Source organism: Salmo salar, chromosome 18 (genome assembly GCF_965601325.2).
Source record: "Salmo salar chromosome 18, fSalSal1, whole genome shotgun sequence".
Lineage (NCBI taxonomy): Eukaryota > Metazoa > Chordata > Actinopteri > Salmoniformes > Salmonidae > Salmo > Salmo salar.
In genome coordinates this window covers 25,810,499-25,834,931 of record NC_138308.1, presented here as the reverse complement: position 1 = coordinate 25,834,931, position 24,433 = coordinate 25,810,499, and the positions used below count along the sequence as shown (strand labels likewise).

The window sequence follows — 24,433 nt, the reverse complement described above, 5'->3', positions numbered from 1 at the left end:
AGATCTAGAACAAACATGCTAGTTAGGGTAGTGAAGCCCACACAATTTGAGTACATAATTTCAGAGAAGAAGAAAGAACAAATTCAGCATGACTCAGACTTACCATCCTCCCCAACCTCCTACCTACTCTGCAACCCACCCCCCATCCAGACTTCTGCTCATGTCTGTGGCCGACAGTGTCCTACTCAATCATGTCTTCCTTTGCTGGCACTTCCCCCCGCTACACCACACCATTGGTGCAGGCAAACATGCTCCCCTGCTTCTGCACTCTCAAACAACATTAAAAAAAACCTGAAAACATTTCTCACTGTGAACATGTTGCAAAAGTACATCATTCACGATGTGGTGTATTATTGAGGAATTTAAATATTTTTTTGTGGGGCAGGGGCAAACTAAAATGGAGGCACTGTAATTGTGTTTAGCTCTTATCGTCATTGTCAGAGACAGAGGTGAGGCACAGCAAAGTGTCAACAGTGTTTAGAGTGGAGAAATGTACATGGGAAATCAGCAGGCTCACAAAAGCCGCTATTTGATGTAATTTGGGGATATGGAGAAGTGGTGTTTTTCTGTCCTTTGAAAAATGACTCTGATTTAATGAAATTCTTCTCTCATTACTTTCTGCTATCTTGCTTTTATCAAAGTGATCACAAATGTTTATGTTGCTCTTAGCAGCCGCACTCGCAAGCAAAAGTCGGCTTTATGTGTGCAGTAAAGAGTGAGCAAATAAAAAGGCTATTTATCTAATTCTATCATTGCTTTACTCATGGAACACACTGTTTGCCCCCTCAAGGCTTCTAAATTGCGAACTGGAGTGGATGAAAAGCAGTTGCCTTGTGGTGTTGTAGAGCTGTGACTGGTGTGGGGTTTAAAATTGTGTTGGTGCTGCAGGTTAGTGTTTCCTGTGTGTTTATTTCACTTATTCAGATCATTCTTAATGTTTTGTCTGCCATGATTGCTATACGCCTAAACCAGGGGTTCTATAGGGTCAATTGTGTCATCAAATTGTGTGCCTTAATTATATACATTTAGGCTGGTCTTCCCCTGTGCTACTGTTCTGTTAGAATAACACTGTGGATACAAATGTAGATATTTTCTCTAATTGATCACCATACATAACATCACTACTGAGCATGTTCATAGGGAAAAAGTCAAAGGGGATTTAATTAATGCAAACTGTCTTTTGTCCCAACTTTGCTTTGTTGGTGAATTGCTTTCTTTCTTAGATAGTGTGTTTGCTCCAACAAGTGCTCCTGCATAGAGGATTTGCTAGTTTGTTTGCTCCAACAAGTGCTCCTGCATAGAGGATTAGCTACACTGCAAAAAGTCAGAGCTCAAAAACAAGAAAAAAAAAACAAGAAAATGGGGAAAATATTACTCTTACATCTAGACATTCCGCTAGCGGAACACCTGCTCCAATATCCAATGATAGGCGTGGCGCGAATTACAAATTCCTCAAAAATACAAAAACTTCAATTTTTCAAACATATTACTATTTTACACAATTTTAAAGACAAGACTCTCCTTTATCTAACCACACTGTCCGATTTCAAAAAGGCTTTACAGCGAAAGCAAAACATTAGATTATGTCAGCAGAGTACCCAGCCAGAAATAATCAGACACCCATTTTTCAAGCTAGCATATAATGTCACTAAAAACAAACCACAGCTAAATGCAGCACTAACCTTTGATTATCTTCATCAGATGACACGCCTAGGACATTATGTTATACAATACATGCATGTTTTGTTCAATCAAATTCATATTTATATCAAAAACCAGCTTTTTACATTAGCATGTGACGTTCAGAACTAGCATTCCCACCGAACACTTCCAGTGAATTTACTAAATTACTCACAATAAACGTTGACAAAAAACATAATTATTTTAAGAATTATAGATACAGAACTCCTTTATGCACTCGCTATGTCCGATTTTAAAATAGCTTTTCGGTGAAAGCACATTTTGCAATATTCTGAGTAGATAACCTGGCATCACAGGCTAGCTATTTTGACACCCAGCAAGTTTGACCCTCACCAAACTCCGATTTACTATTAGAAAAGTTTGATTACCTTTCCTGTTCTTCGTCAGAATGCACTCCCAGGACTTCTACTTCAATAACAAATGTTGGTTTGGTTCAAAATAATCCATAGTTATATCCAAATAGCGGCGTTTTGTTCGTGCGTTCAAGACACTATCCAAGGGTGATGAAGGGTTACGCGCCCGACGCGTTTCGTTACAAAAAAAATCTAAATATTCCATTACCGTACTTCGAAGCATGTCAACCGCTGTTTAAAATCAATTTTTATGCTATTTTTCTCATAAAAAAGCGATAATATTCCGACCGGGAGTCGTTGTTTACGTTCAAAGACGAAAGAATAAAAACATGGGGTCGCCTCGTGCACGCGCCTCAGACTCATAGTACTCTGACCAACCACTATCCAAACGCGCAAATGTTTTTCAGCCAGGGCCTGCAAAGCCACCATTCAGCTTTTTGCCGCCTTCTGAGAGCCTATGGGAGCCGTAGGAAGTGTCACGTAACAGCAGAGATCCCTTGTTTTGGATAGAGATGATCAAGAAGGCCAAGAAATGGTCAGACAGGGTACTTCCTGTACAGAATCTTCTCAGGTTTTGGCCTGAGATACTCACAGACACCATTCAAACAGTTTTAGAAACTTTGGAGTGTTTTCTATCCAAAGCTAATAATTATATGCATATTCTAGTTTCTGGGCAGGAGTAATAATCAGATTAAATCGGGTACGTTTTTTATCTGGCCGTGAAAATACTGCCCCCTATCCATAACAGGTTAAAAATTAAAATTATCTGCCAACAAAACAGGAAAATTTCACTTGCCAAGATTTTTAAAACAAGTAAAAATATCTAGTCTTAAAGAATGCACTGATATCTTAAAACTAGTGTGGCTAGACTAAAAAAAAGTAATTTGTCTGGATACAAAGAAAATATTTAAGAATAATTCTCAATATGTAGAAAAACGTGCTTAAATTTAGAAAATGCTAGTGCCATCATCTTGAAATAAGGCTATATGTTGAGTAAACATATCTTAAAACCAGTACAGCTACACTAAAAACAAGTACATTTGTCTGGATATGAAGAAAGATAAGAATTATTTTCTCAATTTGTAGTAAAATGTGCTTAAATGTAGAATCCAATGCTATTGCAATCGTCTTGAAATAAGGCTATATACACTGGAATTTACATAAAAATGGCACATTGTGCTTAAAATAAGTAATCCTGACTAAGGTAAATGTACTTGTACTACTACTAGAAATGAGATTGGCTTGCTTAAAGAAAGAATTAATCAAATTTCTTTCCACTTGTTTATTGAGGACTCAGTATATCCAAAGGCTGATATGGGTAGAACAAAGGATGCAAAAACAACAAAGGCCATTGGTTGTCAAGGTGAAAGTTAAAATGTAAGACCTATGGCAAGATAACAAATGTAGCAGTGCTTTAAACCTTCTTATAATAAACAACAAACGCCCTGCCTATTTATTAAAGGTTATCGGATCGGCCGATACACACAGTTCTGTTATCAGGACCGGAAATGAAAAAATTGTATCGTACAACCCTAGTCAGTAATGAATTTTTTTCACTCGGCCATAGCCTTTTCTTATGAAGAAGTCATGTCCCGGTCGTGGATGATGTCTGAGAGGACTTCTCTCTGCAGCACAGAGAGGAGTGTCGCAATGCACTTGGGACATGTGAGGTGAAAGGCGTAATAACACGCCATGAGATACGTCATGCTGGCATAGATGTCCTCTTTTGGGAAGGTCACCACAGGCATGGTACCAAAGGCCAGTATGCAGTTGGTTTCGCAGACAATCACGACAGGCCTGAAGAATGGTCTTGCCTGAAGAAAGGTGTTGGGGTCTTCTGCAGACTGACAAACACAAAGAGAAAATCAAATATGACCACAAAAACAATTCACACTCTTTGTATGTTATGGTCAAGTAATATGAAAATTCTTATACATGCACACCTTTCTTACCTCAAGGATGTGAAGCATAGTCTCACTTGCATGTCCTAACTTCTTCGGTGGAGGCAAAGGTGATGGGAACATGTCTGGTAAAGCCCACATCATGGCGATTGAGTCCTTCACTTTAAAATAAATGAAAATAGTCTAATTTGATTTACAGCAGCCAGTTATGTAAACAAACATTAATACTTTCATGGGATTCTCCATTGTCAACAGAGCCAGTAATTACCTTTGTCCAGCAGCTGTGGCTTCATGACCTTTTTGAACACTCCATAAAACTGTGCCTTGTTGTAAAAGGTCCCCCAGCGGGTCTTCAGTTCAGGTATGAAGTGGGAGTTCCCTCAATCGAGGAGCCGCCGGAGTTCATCCATAACCTGACAGAGACAGAGAGTCTTACACTATCTAGCTGGAGGTGTAGGAAGCATTAGCCTGGTTACTACCAGACCAAATTCTCGCGAGCTCACTGTTTTACATTTGCCCGAAGTAGTTTACCCCCGTCCCTGCTATGGCTTCTCACGCTGCTTCGTTCCACATTGTATCTCATTTGAGATTTGTTCTGGTGTTAACCAGGCTAAGGAAGCATAGGCCTACTTAAAATGAATACATTTGCATACATGATCCAGTTCTCTGAAGCAGGGATACGCTTGAAGTATCTTGGTAGGCCTGTCCTGCTCCTTAGCATTAGAGTCGATGAAGGCCCGTCTTGCTTGGAATTCAAGGTCCAGGAGCTGGGAAACATCCTTCTGGTTGGGTCTGGCCTTGGTTTTGTACATCTCCTGTAGAGTTTTATAATGTCTCGCCTGGTTCTGTAGGCTCTCAGTAGTTTCTTATGCCAGAAAACATAAACCCGACCAATTAACATTTAAAAATGTAGACTGAAATTAAGACCAATGTTTCCGCTGGGACTACCCCACCAAACCTCTCATTCCACAGGAAACACTGAAGACTAAATAGTAACTTTGTTTCTAGTCCCTCGTTTAGAGTAGTAGTAGAAGTTGCATTTATACGGAAACACTATCCACCATTTCAATTTGTGTACTTACCACCCAACAGTTCAACCTCTGGGGAACTGCATCTAGATTGTGTGGATCTCGCCAAGATCAAAGTTAAGGAGGTGGACTCGTCAGTGGACATCTCCTGGCTGCTCTTACAGCTAAGGCTTCGTGGCCTCTTTCTTGAAAGGGTCGCTCCCTGCTCTTTGAGAGTTGTCACATTCTGAATACTTCAAAAGCTCCTTCACAGATTCCTAACAAACAACAAATTGTTTGTGTTATAAATCACATTAAACAAAATCGAATTCAGAAATGAAATGATACAAGCAGACACATGTTGCCCTGATTGATCTGGATGAAGCACATCCCTCCTATTTTGAGTGTCAGATGTTTGCACTTTGGCTGCCAGGTATCCAACAGCGCTGCATTTGGAAACATGTGTTGAACACCTGAGTTGTGACTTACCCACTCAGCTCCACTGGTTGCAGATCTGTCCCGCAGCATTGGGTAGTACTCTATGAGACGCTTCGCCATTACAGTGAGTTCACGGCTGTATGGATACTGGAAGTCATCCCCTGCTGCTCTCTTAATGGAAATCATGCTTGTTACTGTATTCCTGATTAATCAACAGCGAAGATCTTTGGAAAGGATATAGTCTCCTTGTCCAGCACGCTGTTTTTCAAAAAAGGTGCTTCTTGAGTGCTCCAACTCTGTCTGTGTATAAGACATACTTTGAGCTGACAAGCTGTATGGTTCTGGTGGCACAATGTTGGTCTCTTGGGTTTGGAGAGGGGTGGGGAGGATGGGGGGGGATAGGATGGGGGGGATAGGAGGGGGGAGGGGGGCATGGAGAGTGGAAGGGGGTGGAGGAGGAGGGAAAGGGGGTGGGAGTGGGGCTGAAATCACAGGTCCCAAAGGAGGTGTCTGGTCTACACAGGTCTGATTCTTCACCCTGTATAAGACATACATTTATTCAATGGTAATTATAAAGGCAAAGAACACCACACTGTAACAACAACCCAACAGCAAACACCAAAACAACTACATCTTTAGATACATGTATTGTAATGATGGCCAGGAAATGCTTCTTTGATAACAGGAAACACTGCCTGCATGGTTAGATTAAATCTCTCCCAAATGTCAAAATCTAACATTACCTCATTTTCACCATGAGTAAGTCTCCAAATGGTTCTCTTTCTGAAGAAGTGCTCTGGCCCGGAAAGAGATCACGTAAATCCTCCTTAAAGAGGCTGGGCAGCATGTCTGTGCTTATATTAGCAGCTGAAAAAACACATTTAACCACATGGTTAAGTAATTAGCAACTAATATATAGTTTATAGACGCAAAGTGTCAGGTTGATATAGGTTATGAGACATTAGCATACTATCTTCCCTTTCCAGTTAATGCAGGAATGATTTACCAAGCTTGTCACACCCTGATCAGTTTCACCTGTCCTCGTTATTGTCTCCACCCCCTCCAGGTGTCCAGGTGTTGCTTGTTTTCCCCAGTGTATTTATCCCTGTGTTTCCTGTCTCTCTGTGCCAGTTCCTCTTGTGTTTCCAAATCAACCAGCGTTTTTTCCGTTCGACTGCTTTTTGCATTCTCCTTTTTCTAGTCCTTCCGGGTTTGACCTTTGCCTGTTTCTGGACTTTGCACCTGCCTGCCTGACCATTCTGCCTGCCTTGACCACGAGCCTGTCTGCCACTCTGTACCTCCTGGACTCTGATCTGGTTTTGACCTTTTTGCCTGTCCATGACCATTCTCTTGCCTACCCCTTTGGATTAATAAACATTGTAAGACTCCAACCATCTGCCTCCGGTGTCTGCATTTGGGTCTCGCCTTGTGCCATGATAAAGCTAGCTAATGTTAGCTAACAAAATTAGAATACCAGTATATCGTTGACGTTAATTACTTTAAACCAAAATCTAGTGCAAGCTAATGAAACTAACATTAACTCTAAATTGGCGGCCATATTGAAAATCTTAGTTTTGTTCATCTTTGCTTGCCTAGCTTATATTGTAGACAATGACTGACATGTCGATAATTTAGCTTCGCCGTCTTTGGCGCTCTTCCTATATATTTTCTATTGTCAATAGAAAGGGCGCCAAAGACAGCGAAGCCAAATAATCGACGGTGCAGTCATTAGGGCACATTTACACCTTATTAACACTACTTCTGGCCATAAACACTATCAATCAAACCACATTTCAAGTGTTTTCAACAAATGGCCGTTCGTGCAGTTATTAACTCCTAACAGTCAACGTTACCTCGTTAAAATTAGCATGCTAACTTGGTTTGCCAACTTTCCAATTCAAATGAATGTTAGCTAAAGTTATCTTGCTAAGGAGAAAGGTAGACGGTATAAACAAATTAACATTACCTTTTAATACTGCGGTTGATATATGATCCATGCCCGGATATGTGTCATCCATTCCATCTTCATTCATGGTGTTGTTAGATGACTCAAAGATTTGGACCATCTTTGACTTTTTATTTATAGGCCTCCCTTATGTAGCTAGATAATGTGATGACCATATGTCAGTTAAGCAATATCACACGAGAGGGAGTGCTGAATATCAGCACAGCTGTGATTCAGTCGTAGGTACGAGGCCACAGGCCGAGTGCCGAAGATAATAATATTCAGTATAACAGCACGACCTCGAGTGTGATATTGCTTTTATACAACAGTTCTACAAGCGCCATTTATTAGTTAACAGTAATAAGTGACAACAGATTATGATTTGTTTATTTATTTAATCATTTATTTGGCTCCGCCAACACACATAGTTCCCCAACTGGACTGGGACTGGACTGCTACTTGCTGCTTGCTACTTTGTGTGGGTCTACACGTTACTGTCCTCTCCTGATGACCATTCATAATTTAACTCAAATGTTATTTGTGGAAATATGTTCATCTTTGCGGTGCAAAGTTTGTTACAATCTAAGATAGATAACGATCATTAATGTAAATTCGGAGGAAAGCCAAGTACCACTGGAACAAGTAAGTAGCTAGCTAGGATTTGTTTTTGTTTTCTGGATTAAAAAAATTATAATTATGAATGGATGTTACACGGACCAAAGTCATACTGCCCATAGGCTATTCGATCATTTTAGCTATAATGACTCTTATGGCTAAAGCTGGGTTAATGTGAAAATAATCAATGATAAATAGGAACAAAACACTTAAATAGCTATATTGGTGAAACTAAATACAATTTCAAATAATAATCTGTTTATGATTATGATTTGTTTATTTATTTATTTGCTGGTGTTAGCTAGAACCCGATCAGCTTCTAGCTAACACCAGCATCACTGATCAGCAACTCCATACACCTGACTCAGATGAAGGGAAAAGGGGCATTGACCAACATGGAGCTGTCACAGGGCAACATTATGTACCATTAGTCAAAAGTCTAGAACAGTTCTTATCACACCCAAGGATTTTGTCTATGGTTGAAAAGGGACCCCAGATGTGCAGGAAAAGTTTTTTCATGACATTGTTGATGGTGCTCATCTAAACTGCATTATATGATTTGTTTGCCATCACAGATAAAGTCATTGGGTCCAATGGTTAGACATATGTGTAAGCGGTTTGAGTCTAAACATTGTTTCTTTAAACAATGGGCTTCCAAGCTCAATTTCTAAAATATTTGCAAGTCTTTGATAGATCAGAACCAAATATATGAAAGCTCCCAAAATGTTGACAGTTCAATGCACCCAATTGTTTGAAATGAAAGAGAGATGGAACCTGTATCAGAGGTTAAAGATCTACAATATTTACGTGGAAAATTGAGGGACTTCCTAGGTTTCAATGAAGTAAACCATGCTGTATCAGTCAAATGGATTGTAATAAATTGTAATAAATACATAACTCAGAAGTCCATGATCTTTGCCAAAGTACTGAATGGTAATATGGCAGAATTTGCACTGGTCAAAAACATATCTTGTTGAGTCTAGGCATTATTGTTTGGAATATCAACCATTTCAAACTATACACTTTGATAGAAACATCATGGCTTATCAAGTTGAGGTCCCACAATTTACACAGGACACTGAGTTAGTGGATGCTGAAAAGCTGGTAGATTTGAACTCTTGTTACACAATTAGCAACAAGAGCCAAACTTATGTACAAGTCAAATACCATCTTGGGGATGTAATAGAATTGTACAACAGTTCAAATGACTCATAGTGTGTTCCCCAGATATGAAAAGTGTACTGTCTTTGTTCTGTACTGTATTTTGTCTACATGATTGCTGTAAGATTGACAATAAAACAGTGAATTCCATTTGGTCATTACCTGTTCTTAATATGTGAAGAGATGAAATGGATAAGACGCTTGAAATAAGAAATTCTGACTTTGACAAAGCAGTTTTGTACTTGTCAGTGTTGATCAAACAGCTTCATAATTCTGGTAATTCTAGTTTCAAGCATTAAGTTACTCAGAACCAGAAATACAATCTCAGTAACAAGTTATATTATCTTATTAAGATAATTAAGGCCAAAAACCTTGAAACAAGTGAAATGCTCTAACAAAAAACTGCCTGAATATCTTGTCTGACAAAAAACAAGAATATATTGCCTTCATTTAAGATATTTCATCTTATTTAGATTTCATTTTTGCAGTGTAGTTTGTTTGCTCCAACAAGTTCTCCTGCATAGACAATTGGCTAGTTTGATTGTCTCATCCACATCTCCAACCTTTACATATACATTTAATATTAAACACATACGCATGTTCACGAACATGCACACACAGACACTCTGTCTCTCTCTCCTTTACTGTAAAATGTATCTAATTGGAATGCAACGTGAAAAAACATGTGGTTTTCAGATGAATCAGACATGGTTTTTGGACAAGTGTGACATTTCACAATTTTTCATGAGAACAAATCACGTGCAAAATGTCACGTTGGAAAAACAGAGTCAGACACGTGGTATTCAGACACGTGTGAAGTTTCACGTGAATTTTTCACATGTACATTTTTCACGACTCAGGCACATCGTTTCCCAACAATTCACATGTGATATTATAAGTTACACATGTGTGCTTTGTAACAGCCAGAATCAGAAGTTAGAAAATTTTGATTTTCAGATGTGAATGTTTCAAATCAAATCAAATTTTATTTGTCACATGGGCCAAATACAACAGGTATAGATAGACCTTTCAGTGAAATGCTTACTTACAAGCCCTAACCAACAATGCAGTTAAAAAAAAAAAATCAAATAAAAAACAACTAATGAAATAGCAGCAGTAAAATAACAATAGCGAGGCTATATACAGGGGGTCCCGCTACAGAGTCAATGTGCTGGGGCATCGGTTAGTCAAGGTAATTGAGGTAATATGTACATGTAGGTAGAGTTATTAAAGTGACTATGCATAGATAATAACAGAGTAGCAGCAGTGTAAAGTACAGTAATGCAAATAGTCTGGGTAGCCATTTGATTAGATGTTCAGGAGTCTTATGGCTTGGGGGTAGAAACTGCTAATTTGATTTTCACTTGTGAACTTACAATTCCACATGTGGAGTTCTTACATGTGAAACTGCTAATTAGATTTTCACTTTCAGTATGATTGTTTTTCACATGGGGAACTTGCAATTCCACATGTGAATGAGCGATTTTCATATGAGAATTGTTTTGAAATGGGAAACTACAAATTTGATGTGTTTTTTGTAAGGGTGTGACTACTGATTGATCAGAGTATGAACAATACAGAACTTTACAGTGTATTCTCCTCCCCCTCCCCTATCCCTCTCCTCCAACGCAACATGCTAGCACAAACGCACGGATGCTCACATCCATGTAAATATACTCACAGAACGACAGGGAGGTAGAGTAAAATATTTATGTTATTCTGGTGAGCTGAACTTTTTATTAGGGGGGACATCAGCGATCCCCTACTGTTGTCCTTTTCCAGTTTAAGGAAGGCAGCCTTTTGTCAACTTCATGTCTTTCCTTCTTATCAACAAGGAATCTTGCATTTGTGCCTTATTTGCTTTGTGATATAAGTGGATCTTTTAAAGATGTTTGAAAGGAGTGCAGATCAATTCAAAGGCGCCTTTATAGAGAGATAAAAAAAACTGCTTGTTCAAATGGGAAATGTCGTGTAAATACGGAAGTGCGTGTAGCCGTTGCTCATCCTTGATCCTCAGCAGCCTGTACTTTACGGTTTAGGAGATAAGCGAGAGAAGTGCAATCGTTACTGACAAGCTCACCTTGAGGCGGTGAGCATCTCACGATAAATCCTCTGGCTCCTCACGTCGTGGCAAGTAGATGTTGGCATCTATAAGTGAAATGAATGGAAGCAATTATGACTGGATGAGTTTGGGTTTTTCCCCCCGAAAATGTTCAAAGGACCAGGTAGTTTAGGGCAACCAGCACCTCATGATTAAAACATGTCTTTTTAACTTTTCGTTTGAAGGGTCTGGTTTTTAGAAGGTGCTAGCTAACATGTTAATAACCATACAGTGTTTTGATTGGCCTTAGCTGTGTCAGGATATGATATTCCTGGAGTGATAGACCACAGCAGTGGAGCCCTAGATTAATTGCCAACAGGCATTACATAGGGAAAAGAAAGCCCAAGTAGCCTTCAGAGGCCTACAGTCAGAGTTCAGGTAATGGAGGGGTCATTTTGGCTCGTAGAGTTTATATAATTATTGTAAATCCCATTGACTTAAATATTTAGTGGTCTCTTGAGCCATATCCCCCCCCCCCTCAAAAGCGTAACAGTAAGCAAACACACACACACACACACACACACACACACACACACACACACACACACACACACACACACACACACACACACCTTTAGAGTATACCCAGATGCACATTGGTAAGAGAGCACGGTCGGTCTCCTTCCCCCGACCAGAAGAGTCTGAATGTACCGTTGCCAGTTATTGATTTTTTTTAAAGCGGCCAAGCACTGCTATTCTGGTCTGAGAGGAGTTGTCAATACAAATCTTATTGCTGCATTGACAAAGCAAAATAATTTCATTCAATCTACGGGAAAGCAGAAGGGAGAGCAATCTGCTCTGGCCCGAGTGTGGACAGAGCAGTGTCTGTTTTCACTCAGACTGACTATTATCTGACTGGTTGTGTTAGAGGGGAAATTCTGCAATCTTGGCAAGATAAATGATTAGAGTGAGGATGTAAATTATCCAATAAATACCATTCAAAACCAACAAATGTTCTATATCAGAAGCGACAATAACACAAATATGATTAAAACACCCATTATTGGTGCCTCATTATTGGTATTAGAGTTCATATGTGAATATTAATAGGATTTGAAGCCAAGCTTATGATGTTTCCAGTGGCTTTAGGGTGCTATTTTTATGCTCCAGTTGATATCAATGAAAGAAATCAGTCATTATACCACTGCTGCCTCCTTTGGATGCCTGACCTGGATCGCATAACCATTGGTGTTGAACTGATAAATACCTAAAGTGCTTTCAGCATTTGAGGAAATCACAATCATTTCAGGAGTTTTGTTTCCTGTCATTTCCTCTGAGGCAGTTCATTTAGAAAACAGATTTGGTCTCCTTTAACACACGAAACCTAGTTGTCAGGCTTAACATTTCTAAAACCCACAGATACAACTGTCTCCAAGGACACTGTAAATTACTACATATTACTGCCATAGGTTATCTCAGGGGGGGCTGGTTAGAGAGTATTTATTAGAGTGAAAAAAAAACATTCTTAAACAGTGAATAAACAAAGTTTGAGTAATAGCGGTCCTTCGATGAATTGAAGGTTTTGCAAGTAAATCCAGTCTCTCAAAGTATCATAACGTCGACCGAATCATGTCACTGGTAACCCATGTGTGTGACATGGGACAATATAAATGGTTTGATAGAGCTAACAATTATTAATGAAAAATAAGTTTTGATGGGAACTGGGAACTGTGTTGATGGGAAAGACAACAATGTTAATAGCAATTCCAGGAATGAGAGTGCGCTCGAAACTCATATTGACTGAGATTTTTTTTCAAGGCTAGTAGTTTATTCTCATTAGCGTCCTTCCATTCAATTTCCACAAATGAACGATATTGCAATAAAAGTGTCCAGTTGTGATGGCTCGATAGCTGTGTCAGAATTGTAGTCAATTTGAGAAACACATTTTTCCAGAGATTTGAGTCTCACTACTGTATTGGTTAAATGAAACAAACAACATCCATTTCCCTTCCCTTCCCTCCCCCTCAAATCCCAAGCTATTCCTACTTTCAACACCCCCTCATCTGACCCCCCCTCTTTGCAGCTCTACCGCTAGTACCTATGGCATGTCCTACCTTGGTAGCGCTGAGCCAATTAAAACCTAGCTGGACAGGGGAGAGCACAGAGTAGTGTTAGGGAACAATATAGGATCAGCTACTCAGTCATAGTCAGCAATCTACTCAGTCATAGTCAGCAAGCTACTCAGCCGCAGTCAGCAATCTACTCAATCATAGTCAGCAAGCTACTCAGTCATAGTCAGCAAGCAACTCAGTCATAGTCAGCAAGCAACTCAGTCATAGTCAGCAAGCTACTCAGCCACAGTCAGCCTGCGATTCTGCTAGGTACTGTATTGGCTTGTGTCAGCCCTGCTCCAAACTCTCCACAACACCCAGTCATTAGCCACACACTGAGTAGGATGAACTCCTTGTTTACAATCCTCTCAATAGTAATGAGTTACCTGATTTACACACAACACTCAGGACTCCTTTATAATTGACACATACTGGATATATATAAGGAATGTTTTACTGGATCAGAGAGAATGATAATGTATGTGCTACTGGTAGGCAGGGCAAACCCGTTTTTGTGCATTTCTGGTATATTATCAAAATAAATAAATCGCAGCATGTTTTTGGACTCATTCATCAGTTTTTACCTGATTAAGTACAATACCATTGGAAATGAATGTTGAAAGTTCCATTTATATTCCTAAAACTCCAGTTGAACATGATGCTGCCGCTGCTTCCTGTTGACAAGACATTTTGATAAATAGCCCAATGTAAGACAAAGTTTTAACGTGTCCAAATCAATAACCAATAAGCAGAAACAGTTTGATATATTGAAAACCTAAACATGACATGTACTATCTACACATACAAATGCAACAATAGTAATCATACAATTTTTTATGTGCACCTTATAAACTGCACACGCATAAAAACCCTGTTGTTTTGACCAGTGGTGTGAAGTACTAAACTAAAAATACTACTTTACTTTACTATTAAAATTTTTGACAACTTTTACTTTTACTCCACTACATTACTAAAGAAAATATGGAACTTTTTACTTTTTACATTTTCCCTGACACCTAAAAGACTCATTACATTTAGAATATTCAACCAGGACAGAATTAGGGCACCTATCAAAATAACACTTTGTCATCCCTACTGCCTCTGATCTGGCGAACTCGTGAAACACAAATACTGTGTTTGTAAATTATGTCTGAGCGTTGGAGTGTGCCCGTCTGTCCGTAATAAAAAAATTATTGGAAAATCGTGCTGTCTGGTTTGCTTAATATAAGGAATTTGATGTATAGCATTTACTATTACTTTGTACTTTTACTCAAGTATGATGGTTGAGTACTTTTTCTACCACTACTTAAGTACATTTAAAACAAGATACTTTTAGACTTTTACTCAAGTAGTGTTTTACTGGGCAACTTTCACTTTTACTTGAGTCATTTTCTGTTAAGGTATCTTTTCTTTTACTCAAGTATGATATTTGAGTACTTTTTCCACCACTGGTGTTGACATGTGGCAATAAATCACTGATATCGATTAGGGGGGAAATCGGGTCGTACGAGCTGTTGAAGCTAATGCAACAACAAAAAAACTACACATGGGAACTGGATATATTTTTTTCATAACTGGTTAGAGAACAACCTGTATAAGACAGTGAGCTACATTTTGGAGTGATGCATTTTGATTTGGTGTTCACCAAAACGGAAAGATAAATGCAACACTTATTTGTCAATAACTTATATCGATATCATGTTGAAATCAATTGCGCGAGAGGGGGATGAGAGATGATATGATGAGATTTCATGTCCTGTTAAAACTAACACAGCTCAAGAACCACATGGAATCTGCGAATTATGTGTACATCACTGGTTAGAGAAACATTTGTAGAAGACAGCTAGCTACATTTTGAAATGTTACAAATTTCTTTTGAATTTTCAGTGCCGTTTAATTCCTGCGCATCCCAGAGCGTGTAACAACATCAACGGTACAAAAGCAAAGATATTGATCTGTTTTAAGCAGTCAATCTTATGTCATTGTGATGACTATAAACTTTTATACTAACATCACCAATCTGAGGTGAAAAGTATGTGTAATTCCACTACATTTTATTGGGTGACTATGCAAGCTTGTGTAAGGTAGTAACACAAACTGTCCACATTAGGGAAATTAACGCAATATACAATCATTTAAAATTGCTAAATAATTCAACATGTCAATTTAAGATGGTATATGTTGCCCAGCCACAAACTATTGCAAAAATGACATATATTTCTCACTAATTTAACGATTTAGAGAGTAAAAAAAATGCTCTCAAACACAATTTAACCTAGCGCTCTGGACTGGAGCCTCCATAGTGTCTGTGCAGCAGCCTGAATGTCTGACATCCCTACTACTTGGCATACTGTTAGTTTAATGGTAAGATTGAGGACACAGATGATTGAGCATTCCTTAGAAACAACTTTTATGGATAATATTGAACATATTTTTTGTTGTTAGCTGTCCTCAATTTAAGCTTCTGTCCTTGTGCTTCAGCACCATTATAAACTTTGGCATTTTGCCAAATGTTCAGCTAATGTTCTTCTGTGCTGTTAGTGGTGTTGATGTAGTATGCTATATTTTTGGAAAATCATCAAACTGTAACACCCTGATCTGTTTCACCTGTCTTGTGCTTGTTTCCAACCCCCACCAGGTGTACTATTTTCCCCCATTTTGTATTAATACCTGTGTTTCCTGTTTGTCTATTGACAGTTAATCTTGTCTCGTCAAGTCGTCCCAGCGTGTTTTCCATGTGTTATCTTCTCTCTAGTTTTGTTTTCTAATCTTCCCGGTTACGACCTTTCTGCCTGCCCTGACCCTGCCTGCCGTTCTGTCCCTTGTTGACACTGCCTTAGATTACGAACCACAAACGTGCTCCTTATTTCAGGGCCTGGTTGCATAAAACATCTTAAGTATTCCCCTTTACCTCAAGGAATAATGTTCCCATACCTAAGGGAATTGTTTAAGGGTGTTGCATAGAGCCACTCAAACACTTCCTTAGGTAAGGACATAATTTAAAGTGGAACTGACAGCGTATTAGCAACATGAAATATGGTTAAACTCATATCCACTTTTTGTTTTTTTTACATTTTCTGACAAGCGAGCGCTTAGATATGGTCATTTTCACGGTTTCATAAATTCATAGAATTACATATAATGTACTAAGGCATTTGTGAAAATTCTATAGCAATACAGAGTGGGAAAACGGACATGCGTTTTGACAAATAATATTTACACTGCAGAAAATAATACCGAATAAAAACATCTGTCTGGTCCAGGACCGGTGTCTACGCAGACCGGTGCACCATATGCAAATAAGCCATTGCCACATGTGCCTTCCATCATTCACTTTGAACTGTACTGTGTGTTTACAGGCAGTACCAACTGTGCAACTTTAGATCATTAGAAAGCATTCACCAAAAGCCACAAAATACACCTGAGTGGATTTCTGCAAATATGTAAATACCACAGCAGTCCTTTTACATTTGGGAACTTCACAATCCTATTGATCAAACAACCATGAAAGGGTTTGATATCTCTCCCTCAGTCACCTATACACATCAACAAGATCAACTAATGCTAGCCAGAGTGAGATGAGCTCAAATATAACGAGGGAACACTAGATAAACCCGCAATATTGCACTGATAAATTATGGGGAATAGTAGCCTGTTCGTCCTTCTGCAGTTTGCCTGCCAATGCATGCTTTTCCTAACCCATGTTTTGACAACTGAATGGGAACTTGCTTGCTTGCCAAATACATTTGAGTGACAACGAAGAGATACATATGCTAACTGTGGATAACGGTCGTTCAATTCAGCATAGCTAGCTAGCTAACAAAGCAATTCACATTTCTGGCTAGCTAACCAAATGACACCTGCATCTCTAGCCACTGAAAAAAAACATATGAGAGGAAAAAGTCAGTCACTCCAATGACATGAGTGGCCTACATGTTTCTCCTTCGCATGGTGTTTTGTTGCAGGTTTAGTTTTTCGGTTATTAATTGTCAGGCTTTAAAATCAAACCCAGACTCAAACATTTTAGTAGCCTAACTAGGATGTGTCTGTACACTTTCCCTCCGCTGCGCGCTATGAACAGGACACACGAAAGCAGCGCGATTGAAGTTGAATTCACCAATGCGAGTGCATCAGGCTGTAATTTCATAAAGAAGATAACTCAACTGTTGACTCATTTATACTCACTTGTATGTCCTAATTGGCCCACGGGCATTGTGTTTGACACATGTGCACTAGCCTATTAGCCACGTTATGACAGAATTGTGATCAAATCAAAGTTTATTTATCACGTGCGCCAAAAACAGGTGTAGACCTTAGAGTGAAATGCTTACTTACAAGCCCTAACCAACAGTGCATTTTTTAAGTAAAAAAAATGGTTTTAGTTAAACAATAGAAATACAAAATAAAAAGAAAACCGTAAAATTACAGAGAAAATAACAGTAGGGAGGCTATATACAGGTGGTACTGGTACAGAGTCAATGTGCAGGGGCACAGTTAGTTGGGCTAATTGAGGTAATATGTACATGTAGGTATAGTTAAAGTGACTATGCATAGAAGATAAACAGAGAGTAGCAGCAGCGTAAAAGAGGGGGTCAGTGGGTGGGGGGTGGTGGGTGGCAGGACACCATGCAAATAGTCCAGGTAGCCAATGTGCGGGGGCACCGGTTAGTTGGGCTAATTGAGGTAATATGTACCTGAATGTATAGTTAAAGTGACTATGCATAGATGATAAACAGAGAGTAGCAGCAGCGTAAAAGAGGGGTTGGCAGGGCACAATGCAAATAGTCCGGGTAGCCATTTGATTACCTGTTCAGGAGTCTTATGGCTTGGGGGTAAAAGCTGTTGAGAAGCCTTTTGGTCCTAGACTTGGCGCACCGGTACCGCTTGCCATGCGGTAGCAGAGAGAACAGTCTATGACTGGGGTGGCTGGGGTCTTTGACAATTTTTAGGGCCTTCCTCTGACACTGCCTGGTGTAGAGGTCCTGGATGGCAGGCAGCTTAGCCCCAATGATGTACTGGGCCGTACGCACTACCCTCTGCAGTGCCTTGCGGTTGGAGGCCGAGCAGTTGCCATACCAGGCAGTGATGCAACCAGTCAGGATGCTCTTGATGTTGCAGCTGTAGAACCTTTTGAGGATCTGAGGACCCATGCCAAATCTTTTCAGTCTCCTGAGGGGGAATAGGTTTTGTCATGCCCTCTTCACGACTGTCTTGGTGTGTTTGGACCATTCTAGTTTGTTGGTGATGTGGACACCACCAAAGAACTTGAAGCTCTCAACCTGCTCCACTACAGCCCCGTCGATGAGAATGGGGGCATGCTCGGTCCTCCTTTTCCTGTAGTCCACAATAATCTCCTTTGTATTGATTACGTTGAGGGATAGGTTGTTATTCTGGCACCACCCGGCCATGTCTCTGACCTCTTCCCTATTGGCTGTCTCGTCGTTGTCGATGATCAGGCCTACCACTGTTGTGTCATGTGCAAACTTAATGATGGTGTTGGAGTCAGGGATCATTGCCCTTGCTAGTTTGATTGTATTGACATTCCAAGCCTTAGTTGCAGCCATCCGTTTTTGTTCAAAATATTGATTAATTGAAACTGAAACAGTGCATTCTGAATGGGTGGAGGCAGAAAACAATTTACCAGGCCAACTATGATTTACAACCTGATAGCAATATTTTTGGGACTACCAAGAAATGTATTGGTGAATTATATTAATCATGCATTGAACTGCATCCACCTATTCTGCAGTGAGCTTGACGCCTTGATAAGTTCCTTTCCTGAGGATGGCTCACCTCTCACAGTTCTGGGTGACTTTAACCTCCCCACGTCTACCTTCGACTCATTCCTCTCTGCCTCCTTCTTTCCACTCCTCTCCTCTTTCGACCTCACCCTCTCACCTTCCCCCCCTACTCACAAGGCAGGCAATACGCTTGACCTCATCTTTACTAGATGCTGTTCTTCCACTAATCTCATTGCAACTCCCCTCCAAGTCTCCGACCACTACCTTGTATCCTTTTCCCTCTCGCTCTCATCCAACACTTCTCACTCTCCCCCTACTCGGATGGTATTGCGCCGTCCCAACCTTCGCTCTCTCTCTCCCGCTACTCTCTCCTCTTCCATCCTATCATCTCTTCCCTCTGCTCAAACCTTCTCCAACCTATCTCCTGATTCTGCCTCCTCAACCCTCCTCCCCTCCCTCTCTGCATCCTTTGATTTCCTCTGTCCCCTATCCTCCAGGCCGGCTCGGTCCTCCCCTCCTGCTCCGTGGCTCGACGACTCACTGCGAGCTCACAGAACAGGGCTCCGGGCAGCCGAGCGGAAATGGAGGAAAACTCGCCTCCCTGCGGACCTGGCATCCTTTCACTCCCTCCTCTCTACATTTTCCTCTTCTGTCTCTGCTGCTAAAGCCACTTTCTACCACTCTAAACTCCAAGCATCTGCCTCTAACCCTAGGAAGCTCTTTGCTACCTTCTCCTCCCTCCTGAATCCTCCTCCCCCCCCCCCCCCCCTCCCTCTCTGCGGATGACTTCGTCAACCATTTTGAAAAGAAGGTTGACGACATCCGATCCTCGTTTGCTAAGTCAAACAACACTGCTGGTCCTGCTCACACTGCCCTACCCTGTGCTTTGACCTCTTTCTCCCCTCTCTCTCCAGATGAAATCTCGCGTCTTGTGACGGCCGGCCGCCCAACAACCTGCCCACTTGACCCTATCCCCTCCTCTCTTCTCCAGACCATTTCCGGAGACCTTCTCCCCTACCTCACCTCGCTCATCAACGCATCCTTGACCGCTGGCTACGTCCCTTCCGTCTTCAAGAGAGCGAGAGTTGCACCCCTTCTGAAAAAACCTACACTCGATCCCTCCGATGTCAACAACTACAGACCAGTATCCCTTCTTTCCTTTCTCTCCAAAACTCTTGAACGCGCCGTCCTTGGCCAGCTCTCTTGCTATCTCTCTCAGAATGACCTTCTTGATCCTAATCAGTCAGGTTTCAAGACTGGGCATTCAACTGAGACTGCTCTTCTCTGTGTCACGGAGGCTCTCCGCACTGCTAAAGCTAACTCTCTCTCCTCTGCTCTCATCCTTCTAGACCTATCTGCTGCCTTTGATACCGTGAACCATCAGATCCTCCTCTCCACCCTCTCCGAGCTGGGCATCTCCGGCACCGCGCACGCTTGGATTGCGTCCTACCTGACAGGTCGCTCCTACCAGGTGGCGTGGCGAGAATCTGTCTCCGCACCACGTGCTCTCACCACTGGTGTCCCCCAGGGCTCTGTTCTTGGCCCACTCCTATTCTCGCTATACACCAAGTCACTTGGCTCTGTCATATCCTCACATGGTCTCTCATATCATTGCTATGCAGATGACACACAATTAATCTTCTCCTTTCCCCCTTCTGACAACCAGGTGGCGAATCGCATCTCTGCATGTCTGGCAGACATATCAGTGTGGATGACGGATCACCACCTCAAGCTGAACCTCGGCAAGACGGAGCTGCTCTTCCTCCCGGGGAAGGACTGCCCGTTCCATGATCTCGCCATCACGGTTGACAACTCCCTTGTGTCCTCCTCCCAGAGTGCTAAGAGCCTTGGCGTGACCCTGGACAACACCCTGTCGTTCTCCACCAACATCAAGGCGGTGACCCGATCCTGTAGGTTCATGCTCTACAACATTCACAGAGTACGACCCTGCCTCACACAGGAAGCGGCGCAGGTCCTAATCCAGGCACTTGTCATCTCCCGTCTGGATTATTGCAACTCGCTGTTGGCTGGGCTCCCTGCCTGTGCCATTAAACCCCTACAACTCATCCAGAACGCCGCAGCCCGTCTGGTGTTCAACCTTCCCAAGTTCTCTCACGTCACCCCGCTCCTCCGCTCTCTCCACTGGCTTCCAGTCGAAGCTCGCATCCGCTACAAGACCATGGTGCTTGCCTACGGAGCTGTGAGGGGAACGGCACCTCCGTACCTTCAGGCTCTGATCAGGCCCTACACCCAAACAAGGGCACTCCGTTCATCCACCTCTGGCCTGCTCGCCTCCCTACCTCTGAGGAAGCACAGTTCCCGCTCAGCCCAGTCAAAACTGTTCGCTGCTCTGGCACCCCAATGGTGGAACAAGCTCCCTCACGACGCCAGGACAGCGGAGTCAATCACCACCTTCCGGAGACACCTGAAACCCCACCTCTTCAAGGAATACCTGGGATAGGATAAAGTAATCCTTCTAACCCCCCCCTTAAAAGATTTAGATGCACTATTGTAAAGTGGTTGTTCCACTGGATATTATAAGGTGAATGCACCAATTTGTAAGTCGCTCTGGATAAGAGCGTCTGCTAAATGACTAAAATGTAAAAAAAAAAAAAATGTAATGTAAAATGTATTCTGCCAACAATGCCTTACTATACATCATGGAATGTTGAGTCAAATATAACTTTTTTTTAAAACCACTTATAAAATTGTTTTTGTAGAATAAACTAGGAATTGTATATTTCTGACTGATATTATGATTGTCTGTTTCATATCTGCAAAGTAGTTAAAACGCTGTCAGTTCCACTTTAAGAGTTTACGGTCGTTTGACCATGGCAGAAAGAGTCTCTGGTTAACATGGAGAGGACCTGATTCACTGAGTGAATATCTAGTCAAAGAGATTTCATTAATTTTGGTAGATGGAAAAATATAACTTCTACATTCAAGACAAATTGATTCAGAAGATAATAAAACATGTTTATTTTTGTGACTTTTTTCTCAACTTGTGTTATTATTTCTAGCATGTCAAGCTAACTTACAGAGGAGGTAGCTAGCTAGCCAGATAGCTTTGTAGCCATGGATTGTGCACCTTCTATTGTTTAGATAAGTAGCTAGCTAGCTGGTGGAGGTTTTCCTTTCGTAACCAGGGCAGATGAAAGCAACATACACCTCCACAAATGCTGTTTACATTGATTTCCATACTGAATGAAGCAGTTAAAGGACCTCATGGCCACCCTTAACTGTTTCACTCAATTTAAGGGGGAAAATTCTCCTTAAAAGGTTTAGTGCAACTGACTTAAAGTTAAGGAAAAGGGAAAAGATGAGGGGGAAATTATAAGGGGGAAATTATCTTAAGGCGTTTTATGCAACTGAGCCCATTACTTTAGCGACTTCTATCTTGATTTTGACTTCAGCACATTGTTAAAGCCACAGAAATATAAGTCAGTAGCCAAAGTCTACACCCCTTCATCGGTGATTGTTCAGCACTAGGGATTCTTCAGTCTTTGTTGTCATTCAACGATAGACGACTTGTTATCGCGCACATTTTTTCATTGAGAAATACTGCATCAAACATCTTAGTTAGATGTAAAATTGCGTGACTAAGATCTACTCGGCAAAACGTCAAAATCAATGACTGTTCCGAATTGAAGCATGCTGACGCCTTAATGGATGACTGGCAGCCATTTTGAATGTACCCATGCCTAGGTTGAATAGTTATCAACAGCGCCATGAATTTGTTATTTTTTAACGCTGCCTCATGGAATCATTACATTGTCTTAACCTGTACTTTTTCAACCTAGACCCATGACAGGAAGTAAATGCAGTAAGTGTACCCTTCAATCTGTGCTGTGATTTGTCGAGTCAACTCAACTGACGTTACAAAAAACAAGGTGTTCATGGTATTCAACTTGTCAGTTGGAGCTGGAGTTGGACCCTGAAAGTGACGAACTTCCACAGGTGTGTAGAATACTTTGTTCTTCAAAACACAAGGCATACACAATGCATCTTAATTTGCTATATCATTGTTGTACTGTTTTCAATAGGTCACCAGAAGATGCAGGACCAGAACAGCCTGTTTGCATGGTGGAGAATCCTGGCCTATACCTTATCTTCCGTCTATTCATTGCAGAATGCAATGATTATCTGCAGGGCAGACTATAGTATACTTAGTATTACTTGCTGTGTTAGGCCTCTGAGATCCAATGGTATAATCTTCAGTACCATCACAAAGTCTATTAAATCATTTTGTGAAATACACTTTGTGATGATACTGGAGATGATAACTTATAAAAAAAATTCTAATGAGTAAACAGTCTTGAATTCTATTGTTGAAAGTAAATAAAGAAACCAGACTGCAATGAAAGGTTGTCATTCTTCATAAATTCTCGTCAGTTATTTACATAACACAATAAACAGATGCAATGCAATTTAGTTTTCTTTATTGCGGTAGCGGTGCGTGGGTAAAATCATTGGGGAAGCCAAGCCAGAAAATAAAAGCCATATTACAATGTGTTGTGATAATTGTGTTGTTTGCTCTATAACCTGTAAGTTCATATGCCTTGCGACCGTGATATATAGGCCTAAGGCAGAGACAATAAGAAGACACATTGGTAGAATAAATTCAACCACACCTTTGTTTCATCACAAAACCGGAGAGCAACATCTGTCCGGTGAAGTCCACAAAGCACTTTGCATGTTAACAAACAGTTAATCAGAATCCATGCTTCAAGATTGTTTGATCAGGCGGACTGGGAAATGTTCCGGGTTGCCTCTGAGAATAACATTGATGTATACACTGACACGGTGACTGAGTTCATCAGGAAGTGTACAGTCGTGGCCAAAAGTTGTGAGAATGACACAAATATTAATTTTCAAAGTCTGCTGCCTCAGTTTGTATGATGGCAATTTGCATATACTCCAGAATGTTATGAAGAGTGATCAGATGAATTGCAATTAATCGAAAAGTCCCTCTTTGCCATGCAAATGAACTGAATCCCCCCAAAACATTTCCACTGCATTTCAGCCCTGCCACAAAAGGACCAGCTGACATCATGTCAGTGATTCTCTCATTAACACAGGTGTGAGTGTTGACGAGGACAAGGCTGGAGATCACTCTGTCATGCTGATTGAGTTCGAATAACAGACTGGAAGCTTCAAAAGGAGGGTGGTGCTTGGAATCATTGCTCTTCCTCTGTCAACCATGGTTACCTCCAAGGAAACACGTGCCGTCGTCATTGCTTTGCACAAAAAGGGCATAACAGGCAAGGATATTGCTGCCAGTAAGATTGCACCTAAATCAACCATTTATCGGATCATCAAGAACTTCAAGGAGAGTGGTTCAATTGTTGTGAAGAAGGCTTCAGGGCGCCCAAGAAAGTCCAGCAAGCGCAAGGACCATCTCCTAAAGTTGATTCAGCTG

General features: G+C 41.0%; 1 pseudogene; it reads right to left on the bottom strand.

The window, feature by feature from the left end:
• Positions 1-3,586: 3,586 nt before the first annotated feature.
• LOC145861842 (uncharacterized) lies at positions 3,587-5,586 on the bottom strand (annotated as a pseudogene).
• Positions 5,587-24,433: the final 18,847 nt, after the last annotated feature.